This window comes from Lissotriton helveticus, chromosome 3_1 (genome assembly GCF_964261635.1).
Source record: "Lissotriton helveticus chromosome 3_1, aLisHel1.1, whole genome shotgun sequence".
Classification (NCBI taxonomy): Eukaryota; Metazoa; Chordata; class Amphibia; order Caudata; family Salamandridae; genus Lissotriton; species Lissotriton helveticus.
This window is the reverse complement of record NC_136061.1, coordinates 1,059,244,277-1,059,261,667: the sequence shown is the minus strand read 5'-3', so window position 1 is coordinate 1,059,261,667 and position 17,391 is coordinate 1,059,244,277.

The following is a 17,391-nucleotide window of genomic DNA, read 5'->3' as shown; positions in this document are numbered from 1 at the left end:
ACAGCTCATAGCCCTACGCAATCTCGTAGGTAAGGACATTGGACAAATCATTAAAGACCTGCCGCCGAATACCGCTGCATTATATGAGACTGTGAGAGACGCGTTGAATAAGAAGTTCCATCCTAAACGGAATCTAGATTATGAGCTCTACACCTTCAACCTCGTGTCTCAGGTACTAGACAAACCCATGGGAGACTTAATCTCCCGCCTCAAGCATCTAGCCCTCTATTGTGAGTTTGACAGCTTCAACGCGGACGATGCGCTACGCCTACGCATCATTGACGGATGTCAATCCGACTCACTACGTCGTCGACTTCTGAAAAAACACTACACTCTAGATGAAATAGAAAAACTCACTCGCATTAATGACCAAGCCGAAGAGCATGCAAAGAAAATGGAGGCCAGTAAATCTGAAAAAAAGGAACAAGCCCTCCGTGTGCACTCTCAAGCAGAACCAAGGCGTAACTCATTGGGGAGATTCGCAAGACAGGCTCGTACGAAATCGCCCCGTTGGGGGACACAGAACAGTTACTCCCATAGACAAACTTTACAATGCTACTGATGTGGTCAACACTACCCTCATACGGGTCAATGTCCAGCCATTGGGCATAAATGCCATTGATGTAGAAAAGACAACCACTTCAAAGCCGCCTGTCAAGCTTGTCGCACAGAACCGAGACAGACCAGATAGACCACAGGACCACGTCACCATGCAAGGGCTATACAAGGCCGGAGAGACCACTCGACGAGCTCGCCCACATCCTGTACCCAGTCACACAGATCCTACCGATCTCGGCGCTCAACATCCAGAGAGTCGTCCTCCCTCACTCCCATATCACAAGACAGCGACAAATGCGTATGTATGTTGGCAGTCCCAGATAGACTGAAGAAGTACCCGCGACTCCACATCCGAATAGGAAGTCACTCGGCCAAGTTCGTTCTAGACTCTGGCGCATCGCTAAACTACATCTGCGCAACCGAATACAAGAGCATGAATTCCAAACCAAAACTAGAGCCAGCAGCAGTGCGGGTCTACACTTGGATGTCCAGAGAACCATTGCCGTGTCTAGTGCGATTTCCTCCCACGCTGACCTACAAGGACAGGAAAATCCAAGCGTACATTCATGTGATCGAAGGCCCTGAACCAGCCGACTGTCTCCTCAGTCTACCAAAGGCGGAACGCCTGCAGCTTGTTGAGATCCTATACAAAGTAGACGACTCGCCAGACAGGATCAACAAGTTCCCAAAACTGTTCAACGGTCTAGGGAAACTCGTCCACTTCAAAGTCAAGCTACACATAAATGAGCAAGTGACACCAGTGGCACAGCATCACCGGAAAGTGCCCTTTCATCTACAACAATCGGTAGATGAAGAACTCCAAGACCTACTAAAAGCAGACATCATTGAGAGATCAACTGGACCCACCCGAGGGTGACCCCAATAGTAGTCGTACCCAAGAGGGGCCAGGACAACAAAGTACGCATGTGCATTGACATGTGAGCCCCAAATACAGCCATCAAACGGGAGCGACACCCAGGACCCCATATCAGTGACATGATCACACGCCTAAATGGAGCGACGTTTTTTTCGAAACTAGACCTCAACAAGGGATACCACCAACTTGAACTACCTAACGGTCAAGTTAAGTCACAACATTCACTACACACCAAGGACTCTTCTGCTATAAACAACTCAATGTTGGAATCTCCTCTGCCGCGGAGATCTTCCAAGAGGCTGTCAGACGAGTGATTCAAGACATTCCAAATGCCTTCAACTACAGCGATGACATCCTGGTATTCGGTGAGACCCAGAAAGACCATGACAAAGCACTGGACCAGGTTTGCCACGCCCTACTCACCGCCAACCTCACACTCAATCAGGAAAAATGTGAATTCCACAAGTCAACCCTCAAATTCTATGGCCACATTTTCTCAAAGGAGGGCATGATACCGGACCCTGACCAAGGTGTCAGCACTCTCGGACACTCTACAACCTCATGATGTCAGTGATGTCCGCTCATTCCTAGGGATGGCCAGCTACTGCGCCCGGTACATCAAGGACTATGCCACAATAAGTTACCCCCTCAGAGAACTCACTCGACAAGGTCAAAGCTTTCAGTGGTCAGCTGCGTGTGACCGAGTGTCAGGACTCAAATCCTGGGTTCCATCCTAGGGGATCCTATTGTGAAGCGAGCTGGACTAGAAGTCTGTGCCAGGGGCTCTTGGTCAGAGAAGGTGCAGATTTGGAGAAACAAGATGGCCGCTGAAGTGGCCACCGCAGAGGACGAGTAGACGCTCTAGTCCTTCTGGCCACAGCTGCAAGAATCAAGGAGCAGCGCGAGCGTCTAACTGAATGCGCACTTCACCACAGTTTTTGCCCAGAGTAGTTCGTTTATGAAGAAGCGCCCTGTTCAGAAGTACAAGAGAATAATTTAGTAGTTGAAAGGTTGGAGGTTAGGTTTAATGACCTTGCTACGAGTAAAGAAAGACCCCTCGGCGCATTCAGTCAAGCACGAGTTGCATTTTTTGAGATGATTAGAAATACTTCCTGAGGAGATCCAGACGCCCGAGAAGAGTTGCAGAGGAATGGTGAATTAAACTTGGCTTTCCAGAAGTACAAGAGCTAAGTAGTTCGAGTGGAACGAGAATAAGAGCAGCGTCATGTGAATGCTGAAGAAATTCCGTGAGAGAGAAAACAGGCGAGAAGTCTAAGATAAGTAAAAGACAAATGCATATAGACAATTGTTAAGTGGACAATACGTGAAGAAAACAGATACAGAACTTGTGGGAAAAAGACATTATTTACCAGATAAGAGGTTGCAGAGTTCACTCGAATCTGAAAGACAAGAAGGCAGATTAAGTTAATATTGTGATCAGAAAGTTAAAACACTTGAAAAGATATTAAAAGGTAACACTGAGAATACTTACCAGAAGTGAGAAAAGAGGAATCCAGTCAACCTGCAAGACCAATAAATAATACAGGTTAAATAAGATAAAAAGGATAGCAGAAGACAATAATTAGAGACCCCAGTTTAAAAGGAGAACGCCACTAATTAGTGAAGTAAGTGCACTTAACTCCTAGAAAAATAATAAGCATAGTCAAAGGCCAACCCTAGAAATAACTAAATGAATATTCTTTATTTTTCTAAAAGTTAGTGACAACTAACTAGAGGAGAATAGAATCACAATCAAATACAGAAGAGGAGCTCCAGTCCTGAAACATAAGGGTCGGTAAGAAAGAAAGACAGCATAGGACAGAGATAGTTAAATAAGGGGTCAGAATTGAGATATGTGTATTTGTTTTTAGGTTACATAGCGCAGACTGCAACCGAAGATAGCAGAGCGAAGGACCCTTGCAGGACCAGTCTCTTCTCTTCTCTTTTGTTATTTTATCCAAATTCCCCCTTCCCCCGAGGTAATGTGAGTAGGTTCAGGTAATGACCTGCTGGCACTGCTGAGAGGGATTTGGGTACAAGCATCTCTGTTCCCGTGCAAGAACCGGTAAGCCTAAGTGTATTAGAGTTCTGACACCGAGCCTTCCACAAAATCAAGGCAGCAGTGAGTTCAGCCATCAATCTTGCCTATTTCAACCCCAAACGAAAGACTGAAATCACAGTAAATGACAGCCCTGTAGGACTAGGGGTGATCCTAGTGCAATATGATGATGTAGCAGACCAACAACACATTGTCGCATATGCCAGCCACAGCCTCACTGACACCGAAAAAGCCTATTTCCAACCAGGAAAAGAAAGTCTGGCAGTCGTGTGGGCATGTGAGCATTTCCACCTTTTTGTGTATGGCAAACACTTCACACTCATCACTGACCACCAAGCGCTGATCACCATCTTTGGGAACCCCAAGGCGAAAATGCCTCCGCAAATCGAACGGTGGGGTCTCCGCCTGCAAGACAATACATACACCATCATTCACAAAGCGGGGAAGGCAGAGAATCCGGCGGACTACATTTCACGGCACCCCCAGGCTCTGATGCGGGCGTGCCACTCTGTGACTGAAGAATATCTTCATTTTGTCATTGACCGAGCCTGCCCACCGGCCGTTCCACTTGAACCCATCATCGAGGCATCGGCAAATTACGCCACAATACAAGATGTCATGCATCATGTTCGCACTGACTCGTGGCGACATTTAGAAGGCCTGCAGAAGAATGCCACCATCACCATGCAGGAACTTGCGGCCTTTCACGCATGTCAAAGTCAAACTTTCCATCAGTGACAAGGGACTACTACTAAGAGGTCAGAGAATTGTCATCCCTACCCAGCTGCGACAGGGAACTGTAAATCTGGCACATGAAGGACATCGAGGAGTAGTTGCCACGAAGAAAGCGATGCGAGAGCGTGTCTGGTTCCCCTCTCTCGACCAGATGGTAGAATCCACAGTTCGAGACTGCCCACACTGTCAACTAATAGGGCGTGAGAAACCACACGACCCCCTGCAGATGTCGGACCTCCCAGACGGTGTCTGGCAACACGTAGCAGTCGATTTCTTTGGCCTACTGAAGTCGGGAAAATACATCATCGTTATCGTGGATGGATACTCCCACTTTCCCCTCGCTCACCAGATTTCCTCTACCAAAGCGGCCACCGTCATACCAGCAGTTGATGAAGCCCTTGCCGCATGGGGCACCCCCACGGCGGTGAAGACTGACAACGGTCCTCCATTCAATGGACAAGAATTTGCAGATTTCGCAAGACATCTCAACTTCAAACATGGGAAAATCACTCCCCTGTTGTCCCAGGCAAACGGAATGGTGGAGTGATTCATGGCCACTATTAAAAAGACAATGCAACAAGCTGAGCTAACCCACTGTGATATTCAGCCAGCACTAAACGAAGTACTCCGAGCATACAGGACCACTCCTCACAGCACCACAAACCAATGCCCAGCCACCCTGATGCTCGGGCGTGTCCCTCGCACCCGGATACCAACCACAGATGCCATCACACAGTCCAGAATCACGACCTCAGACCATGAAGCCGTGGTTGAACTGGATTGAAACAAGAAGGCGAAAATGAAAGAATACACTGATCATTGCAGACATGCCAAGACATCCGACATCCAAGAAGGAGACTGGTGCTAGTGAGAAAAGAAAGGAAATCCAAAGCAGACAGCCGCTACCACGATCACCCACTACAAGTAACAAGAATGAAAGGGACTATGATCACGGCTGAGTCAGGAAATAAGAGAATAACCAGACATGTGTCACATTTCAAAAGATGCAACCAGCAGCCTACACCCGGGCTAGGAGACCTGACTGGGACACGGACGTGTCAAGTCAAGAGGAAAGCAGTCATTAAGAGCACATACCGGGGACACCTGATCGAAGAAGTGAGCATCCTTGCAGTCAGTCACGACCCAACCGATCGCGACGGGACATTCGGAAACCCATCCGACTCATTGAAGAACTATGAGAGAGATGCTGAACATCTAAAATACAAAAGGGAGAGATGTTGTGTTGTCATGCCTGGCGCAGCTTCGCCCCAAAGTCAGGCCGGGTTATTATTATTATTTATTTGAAGGTTTTATATAGCGCTAGCTCCACCCGAGCGTATCAGAGCTCTTTATATCAGTAATGGAAATAAACAAGAAAAACAATCATAGAACTGAACAAAACAGATTATACAGGAGATCAGACAAAATAAAAAGGAAACAGTTTGGGGTACATGGTGGAAAAAATACATATGGGATAAACAGGAAACCCATTGAAAGAACCAAAGTGTTGTTATAAATAGAAATGTTACAGTATGCCAAGGGGGATTCAGTGGGCAGAGAAGGGTGTGTGGGGGGTGTAATGAGGGGGGGAGGGTGAGGGGAGTGTCAAGAGGGGGGTAGGTGAGTGTGGGGGGTTGGTGTAGTTGCTTAAGGAAGGGGGATGGAAAGTAGTCAGAAAGGGGAAGAAATAGTTTATTGAAGATGAATGATCAGTATACTTTTATTGTCAATGTTACACTCACAATAGTGATTTTAAGGCATTTGTTCAGTGTTTCATCCTTGTCCTCCACTTATAACAGTATACCCACATTAACAATCCCATATGAATATAGGTTGGGCCATTTTATGGAACTTAATAATTTTCAGGTAGTGTATGATGCCACCTATTTGATAATGTTGTGGGAGGAAGGGGAGGAGCGGTGGAAGCGGCAGTTCGGGAATCGAGGAGAAAGAATAAAGACGTTTCCTCCCGATCCGCCCGTGTCTGTGTTTTCACAGGGCGCGGGACACGAAACCCCCCCTGCTAGAAAAGGAACTCGAGCAGGAAAGTGGGATAAGTCTGGGTGCCTATCTTGCCGAAGCCTAATTCGATTTTACTGGGTGGATTTTACGGCCATTGAAATTGGGTCCAGTGTTTTTGTGCAGGGAAAATACTGGCCATTCGTCATTAGTTGTAGCAGAATCCTTTATGAAATTCTGCTCTGCCTGACTCCTAGTGAAGGTCTAAAACACCAGTATGGTGCCAGTACACAAACAATGTAGCATATTGGACAAAGAACACAAATCGTCTGCTCTCTGTTTCTAGATCTAAATCTCTAACAAAAATCATGGGGGCAATGGGATTTCTGTTTCGCGATCATTTCCGTGCCTTTTATATCCAAGCTGGTCCACAATGAAGGACTGCAATGAAGTGCACGCAAGATCCCAAACCGTTAGTTTAAACGTTCCCTACCGGATGATCATATGAGGAAGTTCTCAGAAACAGTAACTAACACGCCATGCATTTCGATTTAGACATGTCCTCTACTTGACCTTTTAATCACGAGTTTTTGCTCCAGGTTCCTAAATGAGTACTTATGATGTAACGGAAATAACAGTCACTTTTATTGCTGCATATTTCCACTTTTTTATTAGGTGCAAAAATTGTCATGCAGGTGACGTGCTTCCTCAAATGTCGGCCCTTTGCACTTCGTGGGTAATCGAGGGTGGTGGATAGTCATGTTCCATTTAGTTGCGTATTGATTTTAATCATAAATGAAAAACCATTTCCATTGTGTCAGTTCCATTTATTGCAACACGTTTAGAACATGCTTTGCAGATGGATTCTGGCACAAAACGAGGAGCGATATAATCTCCCTTTTAGTTGATTGTTCCTGCAGAGTACACGAAAACATTCCAGATGCCACATATTTACAGGGGAAGTGTCACTGTCTGTCATTTATGTGCAATATCAAGTAAAAACGGAGTATAGCTAACAATGATATCAGGCATACTCTGTGATTTAACATAGCGATGTATAATTCAGATTTGCGAAAAACCGAATGAAAAATCAAATGAGCCACACATAGTTGCTAACTGAATATATTGCAATTTTTCTACAGCCAACAGTCAAATTGAATGGCAATGACAGTAAAATCGGTTAAATATATGGTAATCAAAAGTGACAGATAATCATTTGATATGTGATTGAGATATAGAATGTTCTAAACAAAATGCTTGAGTTGCTGAAACTGGAAAAATGTGTAGGCTAGCGAATAGATATACGGCCAGATTCATGAAACGAAAATCGGTTCGCAAAGGGCCAGATTCTGAGAATATGGCCCTTTGCAAGCGCAATTATTGCATTTGGGATTCATCATCCCAAATGCAATAATCGCTATTATAGAATTCGCTATTGTGCGAGGAATTGCATTTAAGGAATCCTATTAGAGATTCCTTAAATGCAATTCATCAACCAATTTTAAATTGCGAATTCGCAATATTTGGCCGCTATTTACCACGAAGTCTGACTTCGTGGTAAATAGCGAAAAAATAGATTAAAACGCTTTAGTGCATTTTTTTCTTTTGCATGTTACACACACACGTCCTTTGGACATGTGTGTGCGCAACACCTGTTTAATATTGCATTTCAGGGGTGCTACAGGGTGTCCTTTGGACACCCCTGGCACCCTTGAAATCGCATCCTTATTTGCGATTAGCAAATTGCTAATCGCAAATAAGGAATAACTCCCCATTTATTCCTATGGGCCTTTAGGTTAGTTTAAACGTTCCCTGCCGGATGATCATATGAGGAATTTCTCAGAAACAGTAACTAACACGCCCTGCATTTCGATTTAGATATGCCCTCTACTTGACCCTTTAATCACGAGTTTTTGCTCCAGGTTCCTAAATGAGTACTTATGATGTAACGGAAATAACAGTCACTTTTATGGCTGCATATTTCCACTTTTTTATTAGGTGCAAAAATTGTCATGCAGGTGACGTGCTTCCTCAAATGTCGGCCCTTTGCACTTCGTGCCCTTTGCATATTCATTCCTATGGGCCTTTACAGCCTGATTCATCAAGCTAAATTGCACTTGCAAAGGGCAAGATTCTCAGAATCTTGCCTTTTGCGAGTGCAATTTTTGCATTTGGGATTCATCATCCCAAATGCAAAATTCGCTATTAAAGAATTCGCACATTTGCGAAGAATTGCATTTAAGGAATATCTATTTGAGATTCCTTAAATGCAATTCATGAATCATTTTAAAATTGCGAAATTGGAATTTTGGGCCGCTATTTACCGAGAGGTCAGACCTCGTGGTAAATAGCAAAAACTTAGAAAAATGCATTTAAATGCATTTTTCTAAGTTGCATGTTACACACACACATGTCCTTTGGACATGTGTGTGCGCAACACCAATGTAGATTACATTTCAGTGGTGCTACAGGGTGTCCTTTGGACACCCCTGCACCCTTGAAATCGCATCCTTATTTGCGATTAGCAAATTGCTAATCGCAAAAAAGGAATAACTCCCCATTCATTCCTGTGGGCCTGTAGGCCCATAGGAATGAATGGGGAGTTATTCCTTATTTGCGATTAGCAATTTGCTAATCGCAAATAAGGAACATGTAGGAATCGCAATATTTTTTGCAATTCCTACATGAATCCCGTTTTGCAAGTCCTTAATAGCGATTCCTTATGAATCGCTATTAGGGGCTCGCAAAACGGGAGAATGATGAATCTGGCTGTTAGTTATTTCTTATTTGCGATTAGCAATTTGCTAATCGCAAATAAGGAATGTGTAGGAATCACAATTTATTTAGCAATTCCTACATGAATCCCGTTTTGCATGTCCTTAATAGCGATTCCTTATGAATCGCTATTAAAGACTCGCAAAACGGCCCTTTCATGAATCTAGCTGATAGTCACCAGGGAGTATGGTATTAGATTATCGAGTCTTTAATATCATGCTATCATAATAACATAGCAAAATTATCAGTAACCAAAATATTGTAAACAAATACTTCATAGGTATCTGTTGGCTTACTACATTTAACTCCACAAATATGCACATTGACAATAATCTTTTTTTCAAGGAATGTGGATGTTGAGTTAAGAATAGTACATCTGTACTTACCTACATATACTTTATGTCTCCATTTTTTGGTTAATGATATTGCAAACTCAAAATTCTGACATAATCCACAAAGGCGATTCTGGTACATTTCAGGAGTTGTAGAAATTCCACAGCTAAAGCACAGCATTGAAGTTAAATAGATTGACCTGGGTTTCAAAAGCAAGGTAACTTGAACAATCCGGCTCCAGGTAATGAGTGAGTCCCCTGAAAGTTCAGTCCAGATTGCTGATTTTTTTTAAAGAATTATAGTTGTACCGTTAAATGTGGGGGCCACATTCCCTGATGTTATCATTCATGTTCTTGCTCCTTTAGTGCTAACAAAATACCACTGTTGACGACATAGCAGGATTCTGTCTCTAGATCATGAATCGGAGACAGCTAGAATAGCTTACTATTCAGCTAAAAATGATGGGGTATATTTGCAAGGGGAATAGCGCCACCAGAATGCCACTTTTACAGATCTTCTGGTGGCGATATGCCCATTGCCATATTTCCGAAGCGGCATTAAGCCACTTTTCATCACTGAACGATGCCTTGTAAATAGGGCCAATTAGCACGCATCACTTAGTGTGAAAGGGGCTTGCAATGGGTGTTGCTGTGAGTGTTCCACCACAACACCCATTGCTTTTTGACGCTGCCACAGATTTACAAGGATGTGTAAATTTGAGGCAGTGCCAAAAACGAACACAATGCAATACCAGGAACTAGAATGGCGCAACAAGGAAAAATACTTTTATTTCTCCTAGTTTTAGCTTATTATATGTGTGCTGCATTCTGCAGCACAGATAGAAAGAGCGAAATACAATTCATTAATTAAAATACAAATAATGTTTATGTGCAGGAAGGTAGTCCTTCCTGCACATAAACAATCATTACATAATGATGATTTGCTACTTCTATGTGGGCTGCAGAATACAACACACATAGCAATAACAAATCACCATTCTGGCCCTTCCTCCACATAAACAATCATTCCCTGCAATGCAGGCACCCTTACACTGTGGTGCAAAGGTGCCTGCTTTGGCACTAGACAGCTAATTATACCACCAGTGCTAGGGAAAACACAGGGGTGCACCGTATTGTTGTAAATAAGCCTTCCGCGCTCCAATATTTCCTTTTAAATATGCCCTTAATGTGTTTGAAGATGTGGGGCTGACTGGCAATGATTACCAGAAGGTTTACACAAGGGTGCCAAAAATGACCAACACACCTCTGCATCTATATCAGTGGGTTGTTGCTTAAGACTAGTTGAAAAAAACAAAAGAGGTGTCTAGTAATGTAGGGTTGTGGGTTTCATTTTCAGAGTAGTTCAAATATGTTGGTCGTGCTTCTGTGTGAATGTCCTTACAGACCCACATTCTGGTGTGAGATTTCTGGTGCAAAGAAAACTTGTCATTTTGGTGCTTCCAGTGGTATGTTATCTTAATGCAGCAAGTGATTAGCCATATTCATATATGACACAACACAAACTAAGTTTTCTGGTTTTAGGCAAAAATCCATTAATCCAAAAACGTTTAGATGACAAAAGGCATCTTTTAGTCATTGGCTTCCGAAAGCCTGACATCCTGAATATTTTGAATGTAAACTTTTTATGCATTACTATTTATTGGTTACACATGACTGTGATGTGTCTTTTAAATAGTATTCCGCATAGTTTATAATGTGTTAGTTTGTGCTTTCTTTAACACTCACTCTGAATGTTCCCTCATTTGTGCCGTTTATTAAGTTAACTGACTAAACAAAGACAAAGATCCATAAATGAACTGATGAGATAAATGAAATGCTAGAAAGGGAAATAGGATGTCATTGTGACACAGCAATATGGTTACACAAATTAATTTTATTAGCAAGATTTTTCATTTGCCAATTAGCATTTACTCTTGACAACATTAGAGAATCTTCTGCAGCATACTGTTTTAGATACTCAATCTGTAATAATCTATCAATGTTCAAAGAAGGGCTTATAGAAAGAAACCTTCTGAAACCTGGCATAGTAATTGCACAGGGATCACCCATAAAGGAAGGAAATAGACATTATGGGCCTAATTACGATGCTGGTCAGACGATCGTCCGATCAACATAGTTTCAGGAGTGGAACCACCTGACAAATACTCAGCGGTTTCACTCCTCCTATTAGAATGTGACCGCCAGCATGGTGGTCGGAAACAAAGCTTTTACCATTGCGGCTTGTGCTGTGGCCCAGAAGAGGGCGGCAGTACAAGCTGCAATAGTAAAGGCTAATGTTTCTAAACATCTAGGAACTGTGTGCCAGGCACCATGTGGTGCCTGGCACACAATGCATAGATGTTTGGGGGGGGGACCACATGTGCCTCCTACGCCACACAGCGGAGGCCTAGAGGGTACAGGGTGTTACTTTCCAAAATCCTTCCCAATTCACAATGGCTGACATAGAAAGCTTGTCGGAAAGGGACATCCTGTTCCCTATGGCGGTGCCTCTGCAGTCACCATCACCATTGCAGGGATTAGGCCTCTACAATGATATTGGGTGAGGTAATATAGGTAATAAATATCTGTGTGACTAAGAATGTACAGAACAATCCTGCTTTGTATGTACAAAAGCCTTGATTTATCAGACTAGTGACACTACTGTGTTCAATTAAACTGGATTTACAGCTGTGAATTTTGAATCAGACAGACAGCTGTACAATAGCAGAATACTGCATTTCAATCAACTCCTAACCAGTCGATATCTACACTGGATATTTGCAGCTAGTATATGAAACAAGACTTATTACAGTATCAACCCTCATATCCGTACCCCTTCTTCCCTGAATAGCTATTGCTGGATATCACAGAAATCTCATTAAAAAAAACTATTTAAGTAACAAAATGTGCCTACTCTTTTAGACATGCTCCTGGAAAAGAACAGAATTAGAGTCATTCATTTTTGTTTGCTGAAGGCTGAACATGTACATTAAGTTAATTCCTATGTTTTTTTACACACGTTCCTAAAATAAACTAGTCACTAAATACCCTCTTTTCCTGTAGTATTCTTAATCTGGGAAAATCATGTTTTGTATAACTGTTTTCACTGAGTTTAAAATACCCTTGTGAGTCCATTCAGGTCACAACTATCAATATTGTCCTATAAATTATATCCAAATAAGTCCATCCCATAGTGAAAATCGACAACTAGTCGTTTAATGATCTGGAGAATGTCTCACTGATGCTCAGTAAAAACATCTGACAAGTGTTGTATCTGTCTGACTTCATTCACATGGCCGGATCAATGAACTTCTTGCAAACAAGAATTTTACAATATTTGCAGCACTTAATGAAAAGTTGATTTTAGACTATATTAATTAGCTTAATTATAGAGGAAAAGATAAATGCTACGTAATCTGTTAAAGGCACTGTGGAAAAATTATAATTATTGAAATTGAGTTCTGAAGAAATATGATGAAATATAAACAACTTAAACATTTGCATATTTATTATGTTTGCTTTTAGAATTTTCATTTGCTACAAACATGACTTCAATTTCAAAGAGCAGCTTAACAGTCCTTGATTTTATTTTTGTTAGCAAACGTTTGTCAGATGAAATTACAAAGTAGTATTCAAAGTGAATGAATGATAACACTTGTAGCAAAATGATACACTTCAGTAATTTTAAAGAGGTAACATTTAATGGATGCCATAAAAAAGCATAACATTATTATTTTATTTATGAGTTTTATTATTCCAAACTAGATTGTTATGCATTTGTTTTCTCCCCTGTGACTTTATTTGAAAGGAGAAACGACTCATAACGCATTTGAAGTGATCCAAGCACTTCTCATTAATATGATGTCGCACACCAATTTCTTGAACATGGGAGATGACATTGTCCAAAGGGAGATATATTTGATTTAATGTCTTTTTACCTTTAGGCAGTAGTGTAATTTCATGAACGTTATTGGTGTTGGAGAAATTACATCTCGTGTACTTTAACCCACATTGATATCACAGGAAGTGAAATCACACGAAATGTGATCCTGGTAATGAGTTATGATTATAATTATCCTTTTTTGATATTAAGGGCTGCAATGGGTTAAGAAGCAGTGACAGACAACAAGAGTACACATCAAATTACTAAAACTAGTAAAATATAAACTCATACTTTTAAGCCACCTCTGCTGTATTGTATCGTAATTCTATTTATATAACACTTTAAATCCCTGATCACTTACTGATATGTTTTTGTGGACAGGTAACATGGCACTTTGTGGGATGGCTTTAAATGGAAGAGTGTGTGCCTGTCATGTGACCTGTATGGCTAATGTATGAATGTGCATGAGGACCCGAATTGTGCTGATATTGATACATTGCTGTGTAAAATGTTATGTGGAAAAGATGTCCCAAACAAGCCCTTCTAAATAGCAATTCTTTATCCATTTTAAACCCCTGTAGCGATTTGGTAATATAGCACCTATAAGTGCATGTTAATAAGTCATTTAGCAATCTGAAGCCCTTTAATTAGTGATTCGCAAGGTTTGTAACTGCTAAATGGCTTCAAACATCTGTCTTTAGGTTCCACAATATTAATGGTGTGATTAGTGATGATAGTATGAGGCAAAATAGTACAACGGCATGGTTGAAAGTAGATGGCAGGAAGGTGAAGTGATCTGTCCAGGGTTTGTACATAAGTGGATTGCAAAAATGATAAAGGCTTCTTAGAGTAAGAGATTTAGATAGACGAGAACTTTCTTTAGGTCCGACTGCTTGGACCTGAGCTATATTCAGTTCATGGAGACATCATATTATTCAACTGGTCTATTCTAAAGCAGGGAAATAGCTGGAAATGTGCAGAAGGAGCAGCCTGTACCAACGTCATGCTTGCTTCATGAAACAGGCAACATTCTTTGCTTTCAGACAGTTACATGGTGACTTGTTGACTGTCTTTAAGTACATCCTGCTCCACTTACATGTCATCTGGCCTTGATATTCTCATTAGATCAACAGAAGTCTGTAATGTGCCCAGCTCTGTGCCATTGTGCTCCACTCTTATTTGTAGGTGTCTGGCATGGTCTGGATCAAACCCCTTCCAGAGAATGGTCTATCAGAAATCAGACTTCTCTACAAGAAAACCACCTATGGACCTTAAAATACGAACCCCTGAGTGATACTAAGTCTCCTTTAGCAGCCTTGATTTGCCTTTGCAAAGAGTTTTTGAAGTGGCTAAGAAGTTACTATAGGAAAGGAGAAGACTGCAACCTGCTAATAAGAACATTAGGATGTATCTGCATTTATGGTGCAGCCAAGGGACTTATCTGCCAATGCAATCTACTTCTGTCAAACTTAAGGTTTAGATGGCACTAGAAGGAGACTGTAGACAGGCCCACACATGCCTCCTATGGGCTGACTGGTTCTCATGACCACCTTCCAAGACCAACTATGGTTTCTTCACAAACAGTGTCTGCCTTCCTACGGACACTACCTCCTGCTGCCCCATAACTGATGCTCCAGACTAATGTGTGGAGCCCCACCTACTTCCGTGTTTTGTTGCAAGTTTCTGTGCACATTTTTAGGTGGTATATAGTTTACTTGTGCCCCGACAATTCTGCCCACCTACCCAACAGCTGTACTACAATCTACTTGTGAAACAAGCAAAGGAGAGTGAAGAGCTTCAGTACTGTAAAGGTCACATGGCTTGTGCACACTTTCAACTTATTTTAGCTTGTGCATGGGAAGTTTATTTTAGCCACTACTAATGGTCCAGACTACAAAGAAAATATGTTCAGGATAAGCTACTCTTGCCTGGCATGAACCACCCACTTTTTTATATGGCTTAACCTACCCCCAACAGTACATTTAGAAGAGTATTAGATGTCATCTCAGGATTCCATGACCTTATAAGGGTACTTAGTCTGCAGCCTCTCCTCTCTGTATGGTATCAGAACTCCTTGGGTACCTGCAATATCCTCATAATGTACATTGATGGCACATTAACACAATTATGATTCTAATTATTATTTTTATTATTATTAGCCAATACACCTAAAGCCTAAAACCATTTTTTTAAGAATGGCATACATTTGTACGGGAATTTATGAGCATGCATAATTTACAGAGGTAAAACAAAGGTGTGCAGGTAAGTTAGCAAATTACAAGTGAACTACACAAATGGTGCATTAGACTTAACAAGCACCCCTGGCATTTGTGAATCAGATCAAAAAGAAACTAGCTACTTAGACAATGTGCTTGTTGTATGTGTGTGCATGGGAAAACCCATTGTTTTTTAAGAAAGCCCTCACCCACAAACCTAGTTAGTGGCATGCTTCATCATCGGGCCCCACCCAGAGGCACCAAGTGTGCCTCAGATGTGCTTCGACGCCTGATTACAGTGGAGTAGGTTATATAAAGTGAGTGTGCAGTGGGAGTGTATTGAGTGGGGTTTTAAAATACTGTCCTAAAGGTCCCAAAAGGTTACTTCATTAGTGGGCCCTAGGCAGTGTTAAAAACAAAGGCATAGGGACGTGCTAGGAGAGACTTGTGGTCTCCCACATCCAGTGTGGTCAACTAGTTTCAACCAGGCCTTTTAATTAAAACTGACTTTCATCAGGACCTATGTGTGCGGGGGTGAAGTAGGGGACATATGAGTTATCAGTACCCTTATGTGTAGCATGCGCTAAGGTGCTAGAATTGCAAGAGGAGTATTTCCTCTCAGTTTGTACCTGTGGAGAGAAAAACGACAGGACAGGACAAAGACATAAACACAAATAGTTTAAAACACGTTGATTTAGAGGCACATAGTAGGTGATGGCATAGCCTGGTGCCTAGTATGTGAGCGAGTCAACCGACAGTGATTAGCGGTAGTGTCGGGTTATGGCATTGGCCGAATCATAATATTATAAGGTGCTACTACCTATTAGTGGGAAAAATCGAAATGCTGTGGTAGCCAAGGAAAAAATTATTTTGCATTAAGTAGTGAGGGCTTACTTCCTAACTACAAAGGACAAGCTCCATGAGTCTCTGCCGGTGATCCGAGACTCCTATGCACTCTGTGGGTTAAAGAGGAAAAAGGCAAGGGTGAGCAGTGGAGGTTAGTGAACTTCACTACGAACGGTAAAGGGTGCACACTCAGGTGTAGCCGGTGGCTGCGTCCTGGTGGTGGTACCGCGAGTGAGATCAGGCACCCACACTTACTTGCCGTTGTCTTCGGATCATTTGTATCACCTGTTGTGTCAGGTCAAGAGCTCCATCGAATGCGGGTGCCTTGAGCCGTCGTGATATATATACGGAGTTAACGCCGCAGCAGGGGCTTGTTTATGTGGGTGTGGCTCCTGTACGAGTAGCGTCAGGGAGCAGCGTCTGTAAGATAACATGAAAAACACAGAAGACATACTCGTGCTCCCCGTGTACCCTGTCTAAGATGGAATAAGGATATAGTCAGCAGAATTACTAGCGTGATGATGCTACCATGATGTGGGTATGCCTATTGGCTGCTTTCGATTGTACTAGGATGGTGCTGCCAACTGGCCCGATATGATGGCCATATAAGTGTTATATTAACTGGTGAAGGCACTAGGCAGTATGTGAGAACATTTTCCCTAAGTCCCCTACTTCACCCCCACACACATAGGTCCTGATGAAAGCCAGTTTTAATTACAAGGCCTGTCTGAAACTAGTTGACCACACTGGACGTGGGAGACCATAAGTCTCTCCAAGCACGTCCCTATGCCTTTGTTTTTAACACTGCCTAGGGCCCACTAATAAAGTAACCTTTTGGGACCTTTAGGACAGTATTTTATAACCCCACTCAATACACTCCCACTGCACACTCACTTTACATAACCTGCTTCGCTGTAATCAGGCGTCGAAGCACACCTGAGGAACACTTGGTGCCTCTGGGTGGGGCCCGATGATGAAGCATGCCACCAACTAGGTTGGTGGGTGAGGGTTTTCTTAAAAAAACAATCGGTTTTCTCATGCAGACACATACAACACGTACATTGTCTAAGTAGCTATTTTCTTTTTGGTCTTTGCATATCCCCTGGGGAAACGAACTAGCTACTCTAGTTCCTCACTCTCGCCTTTGATTC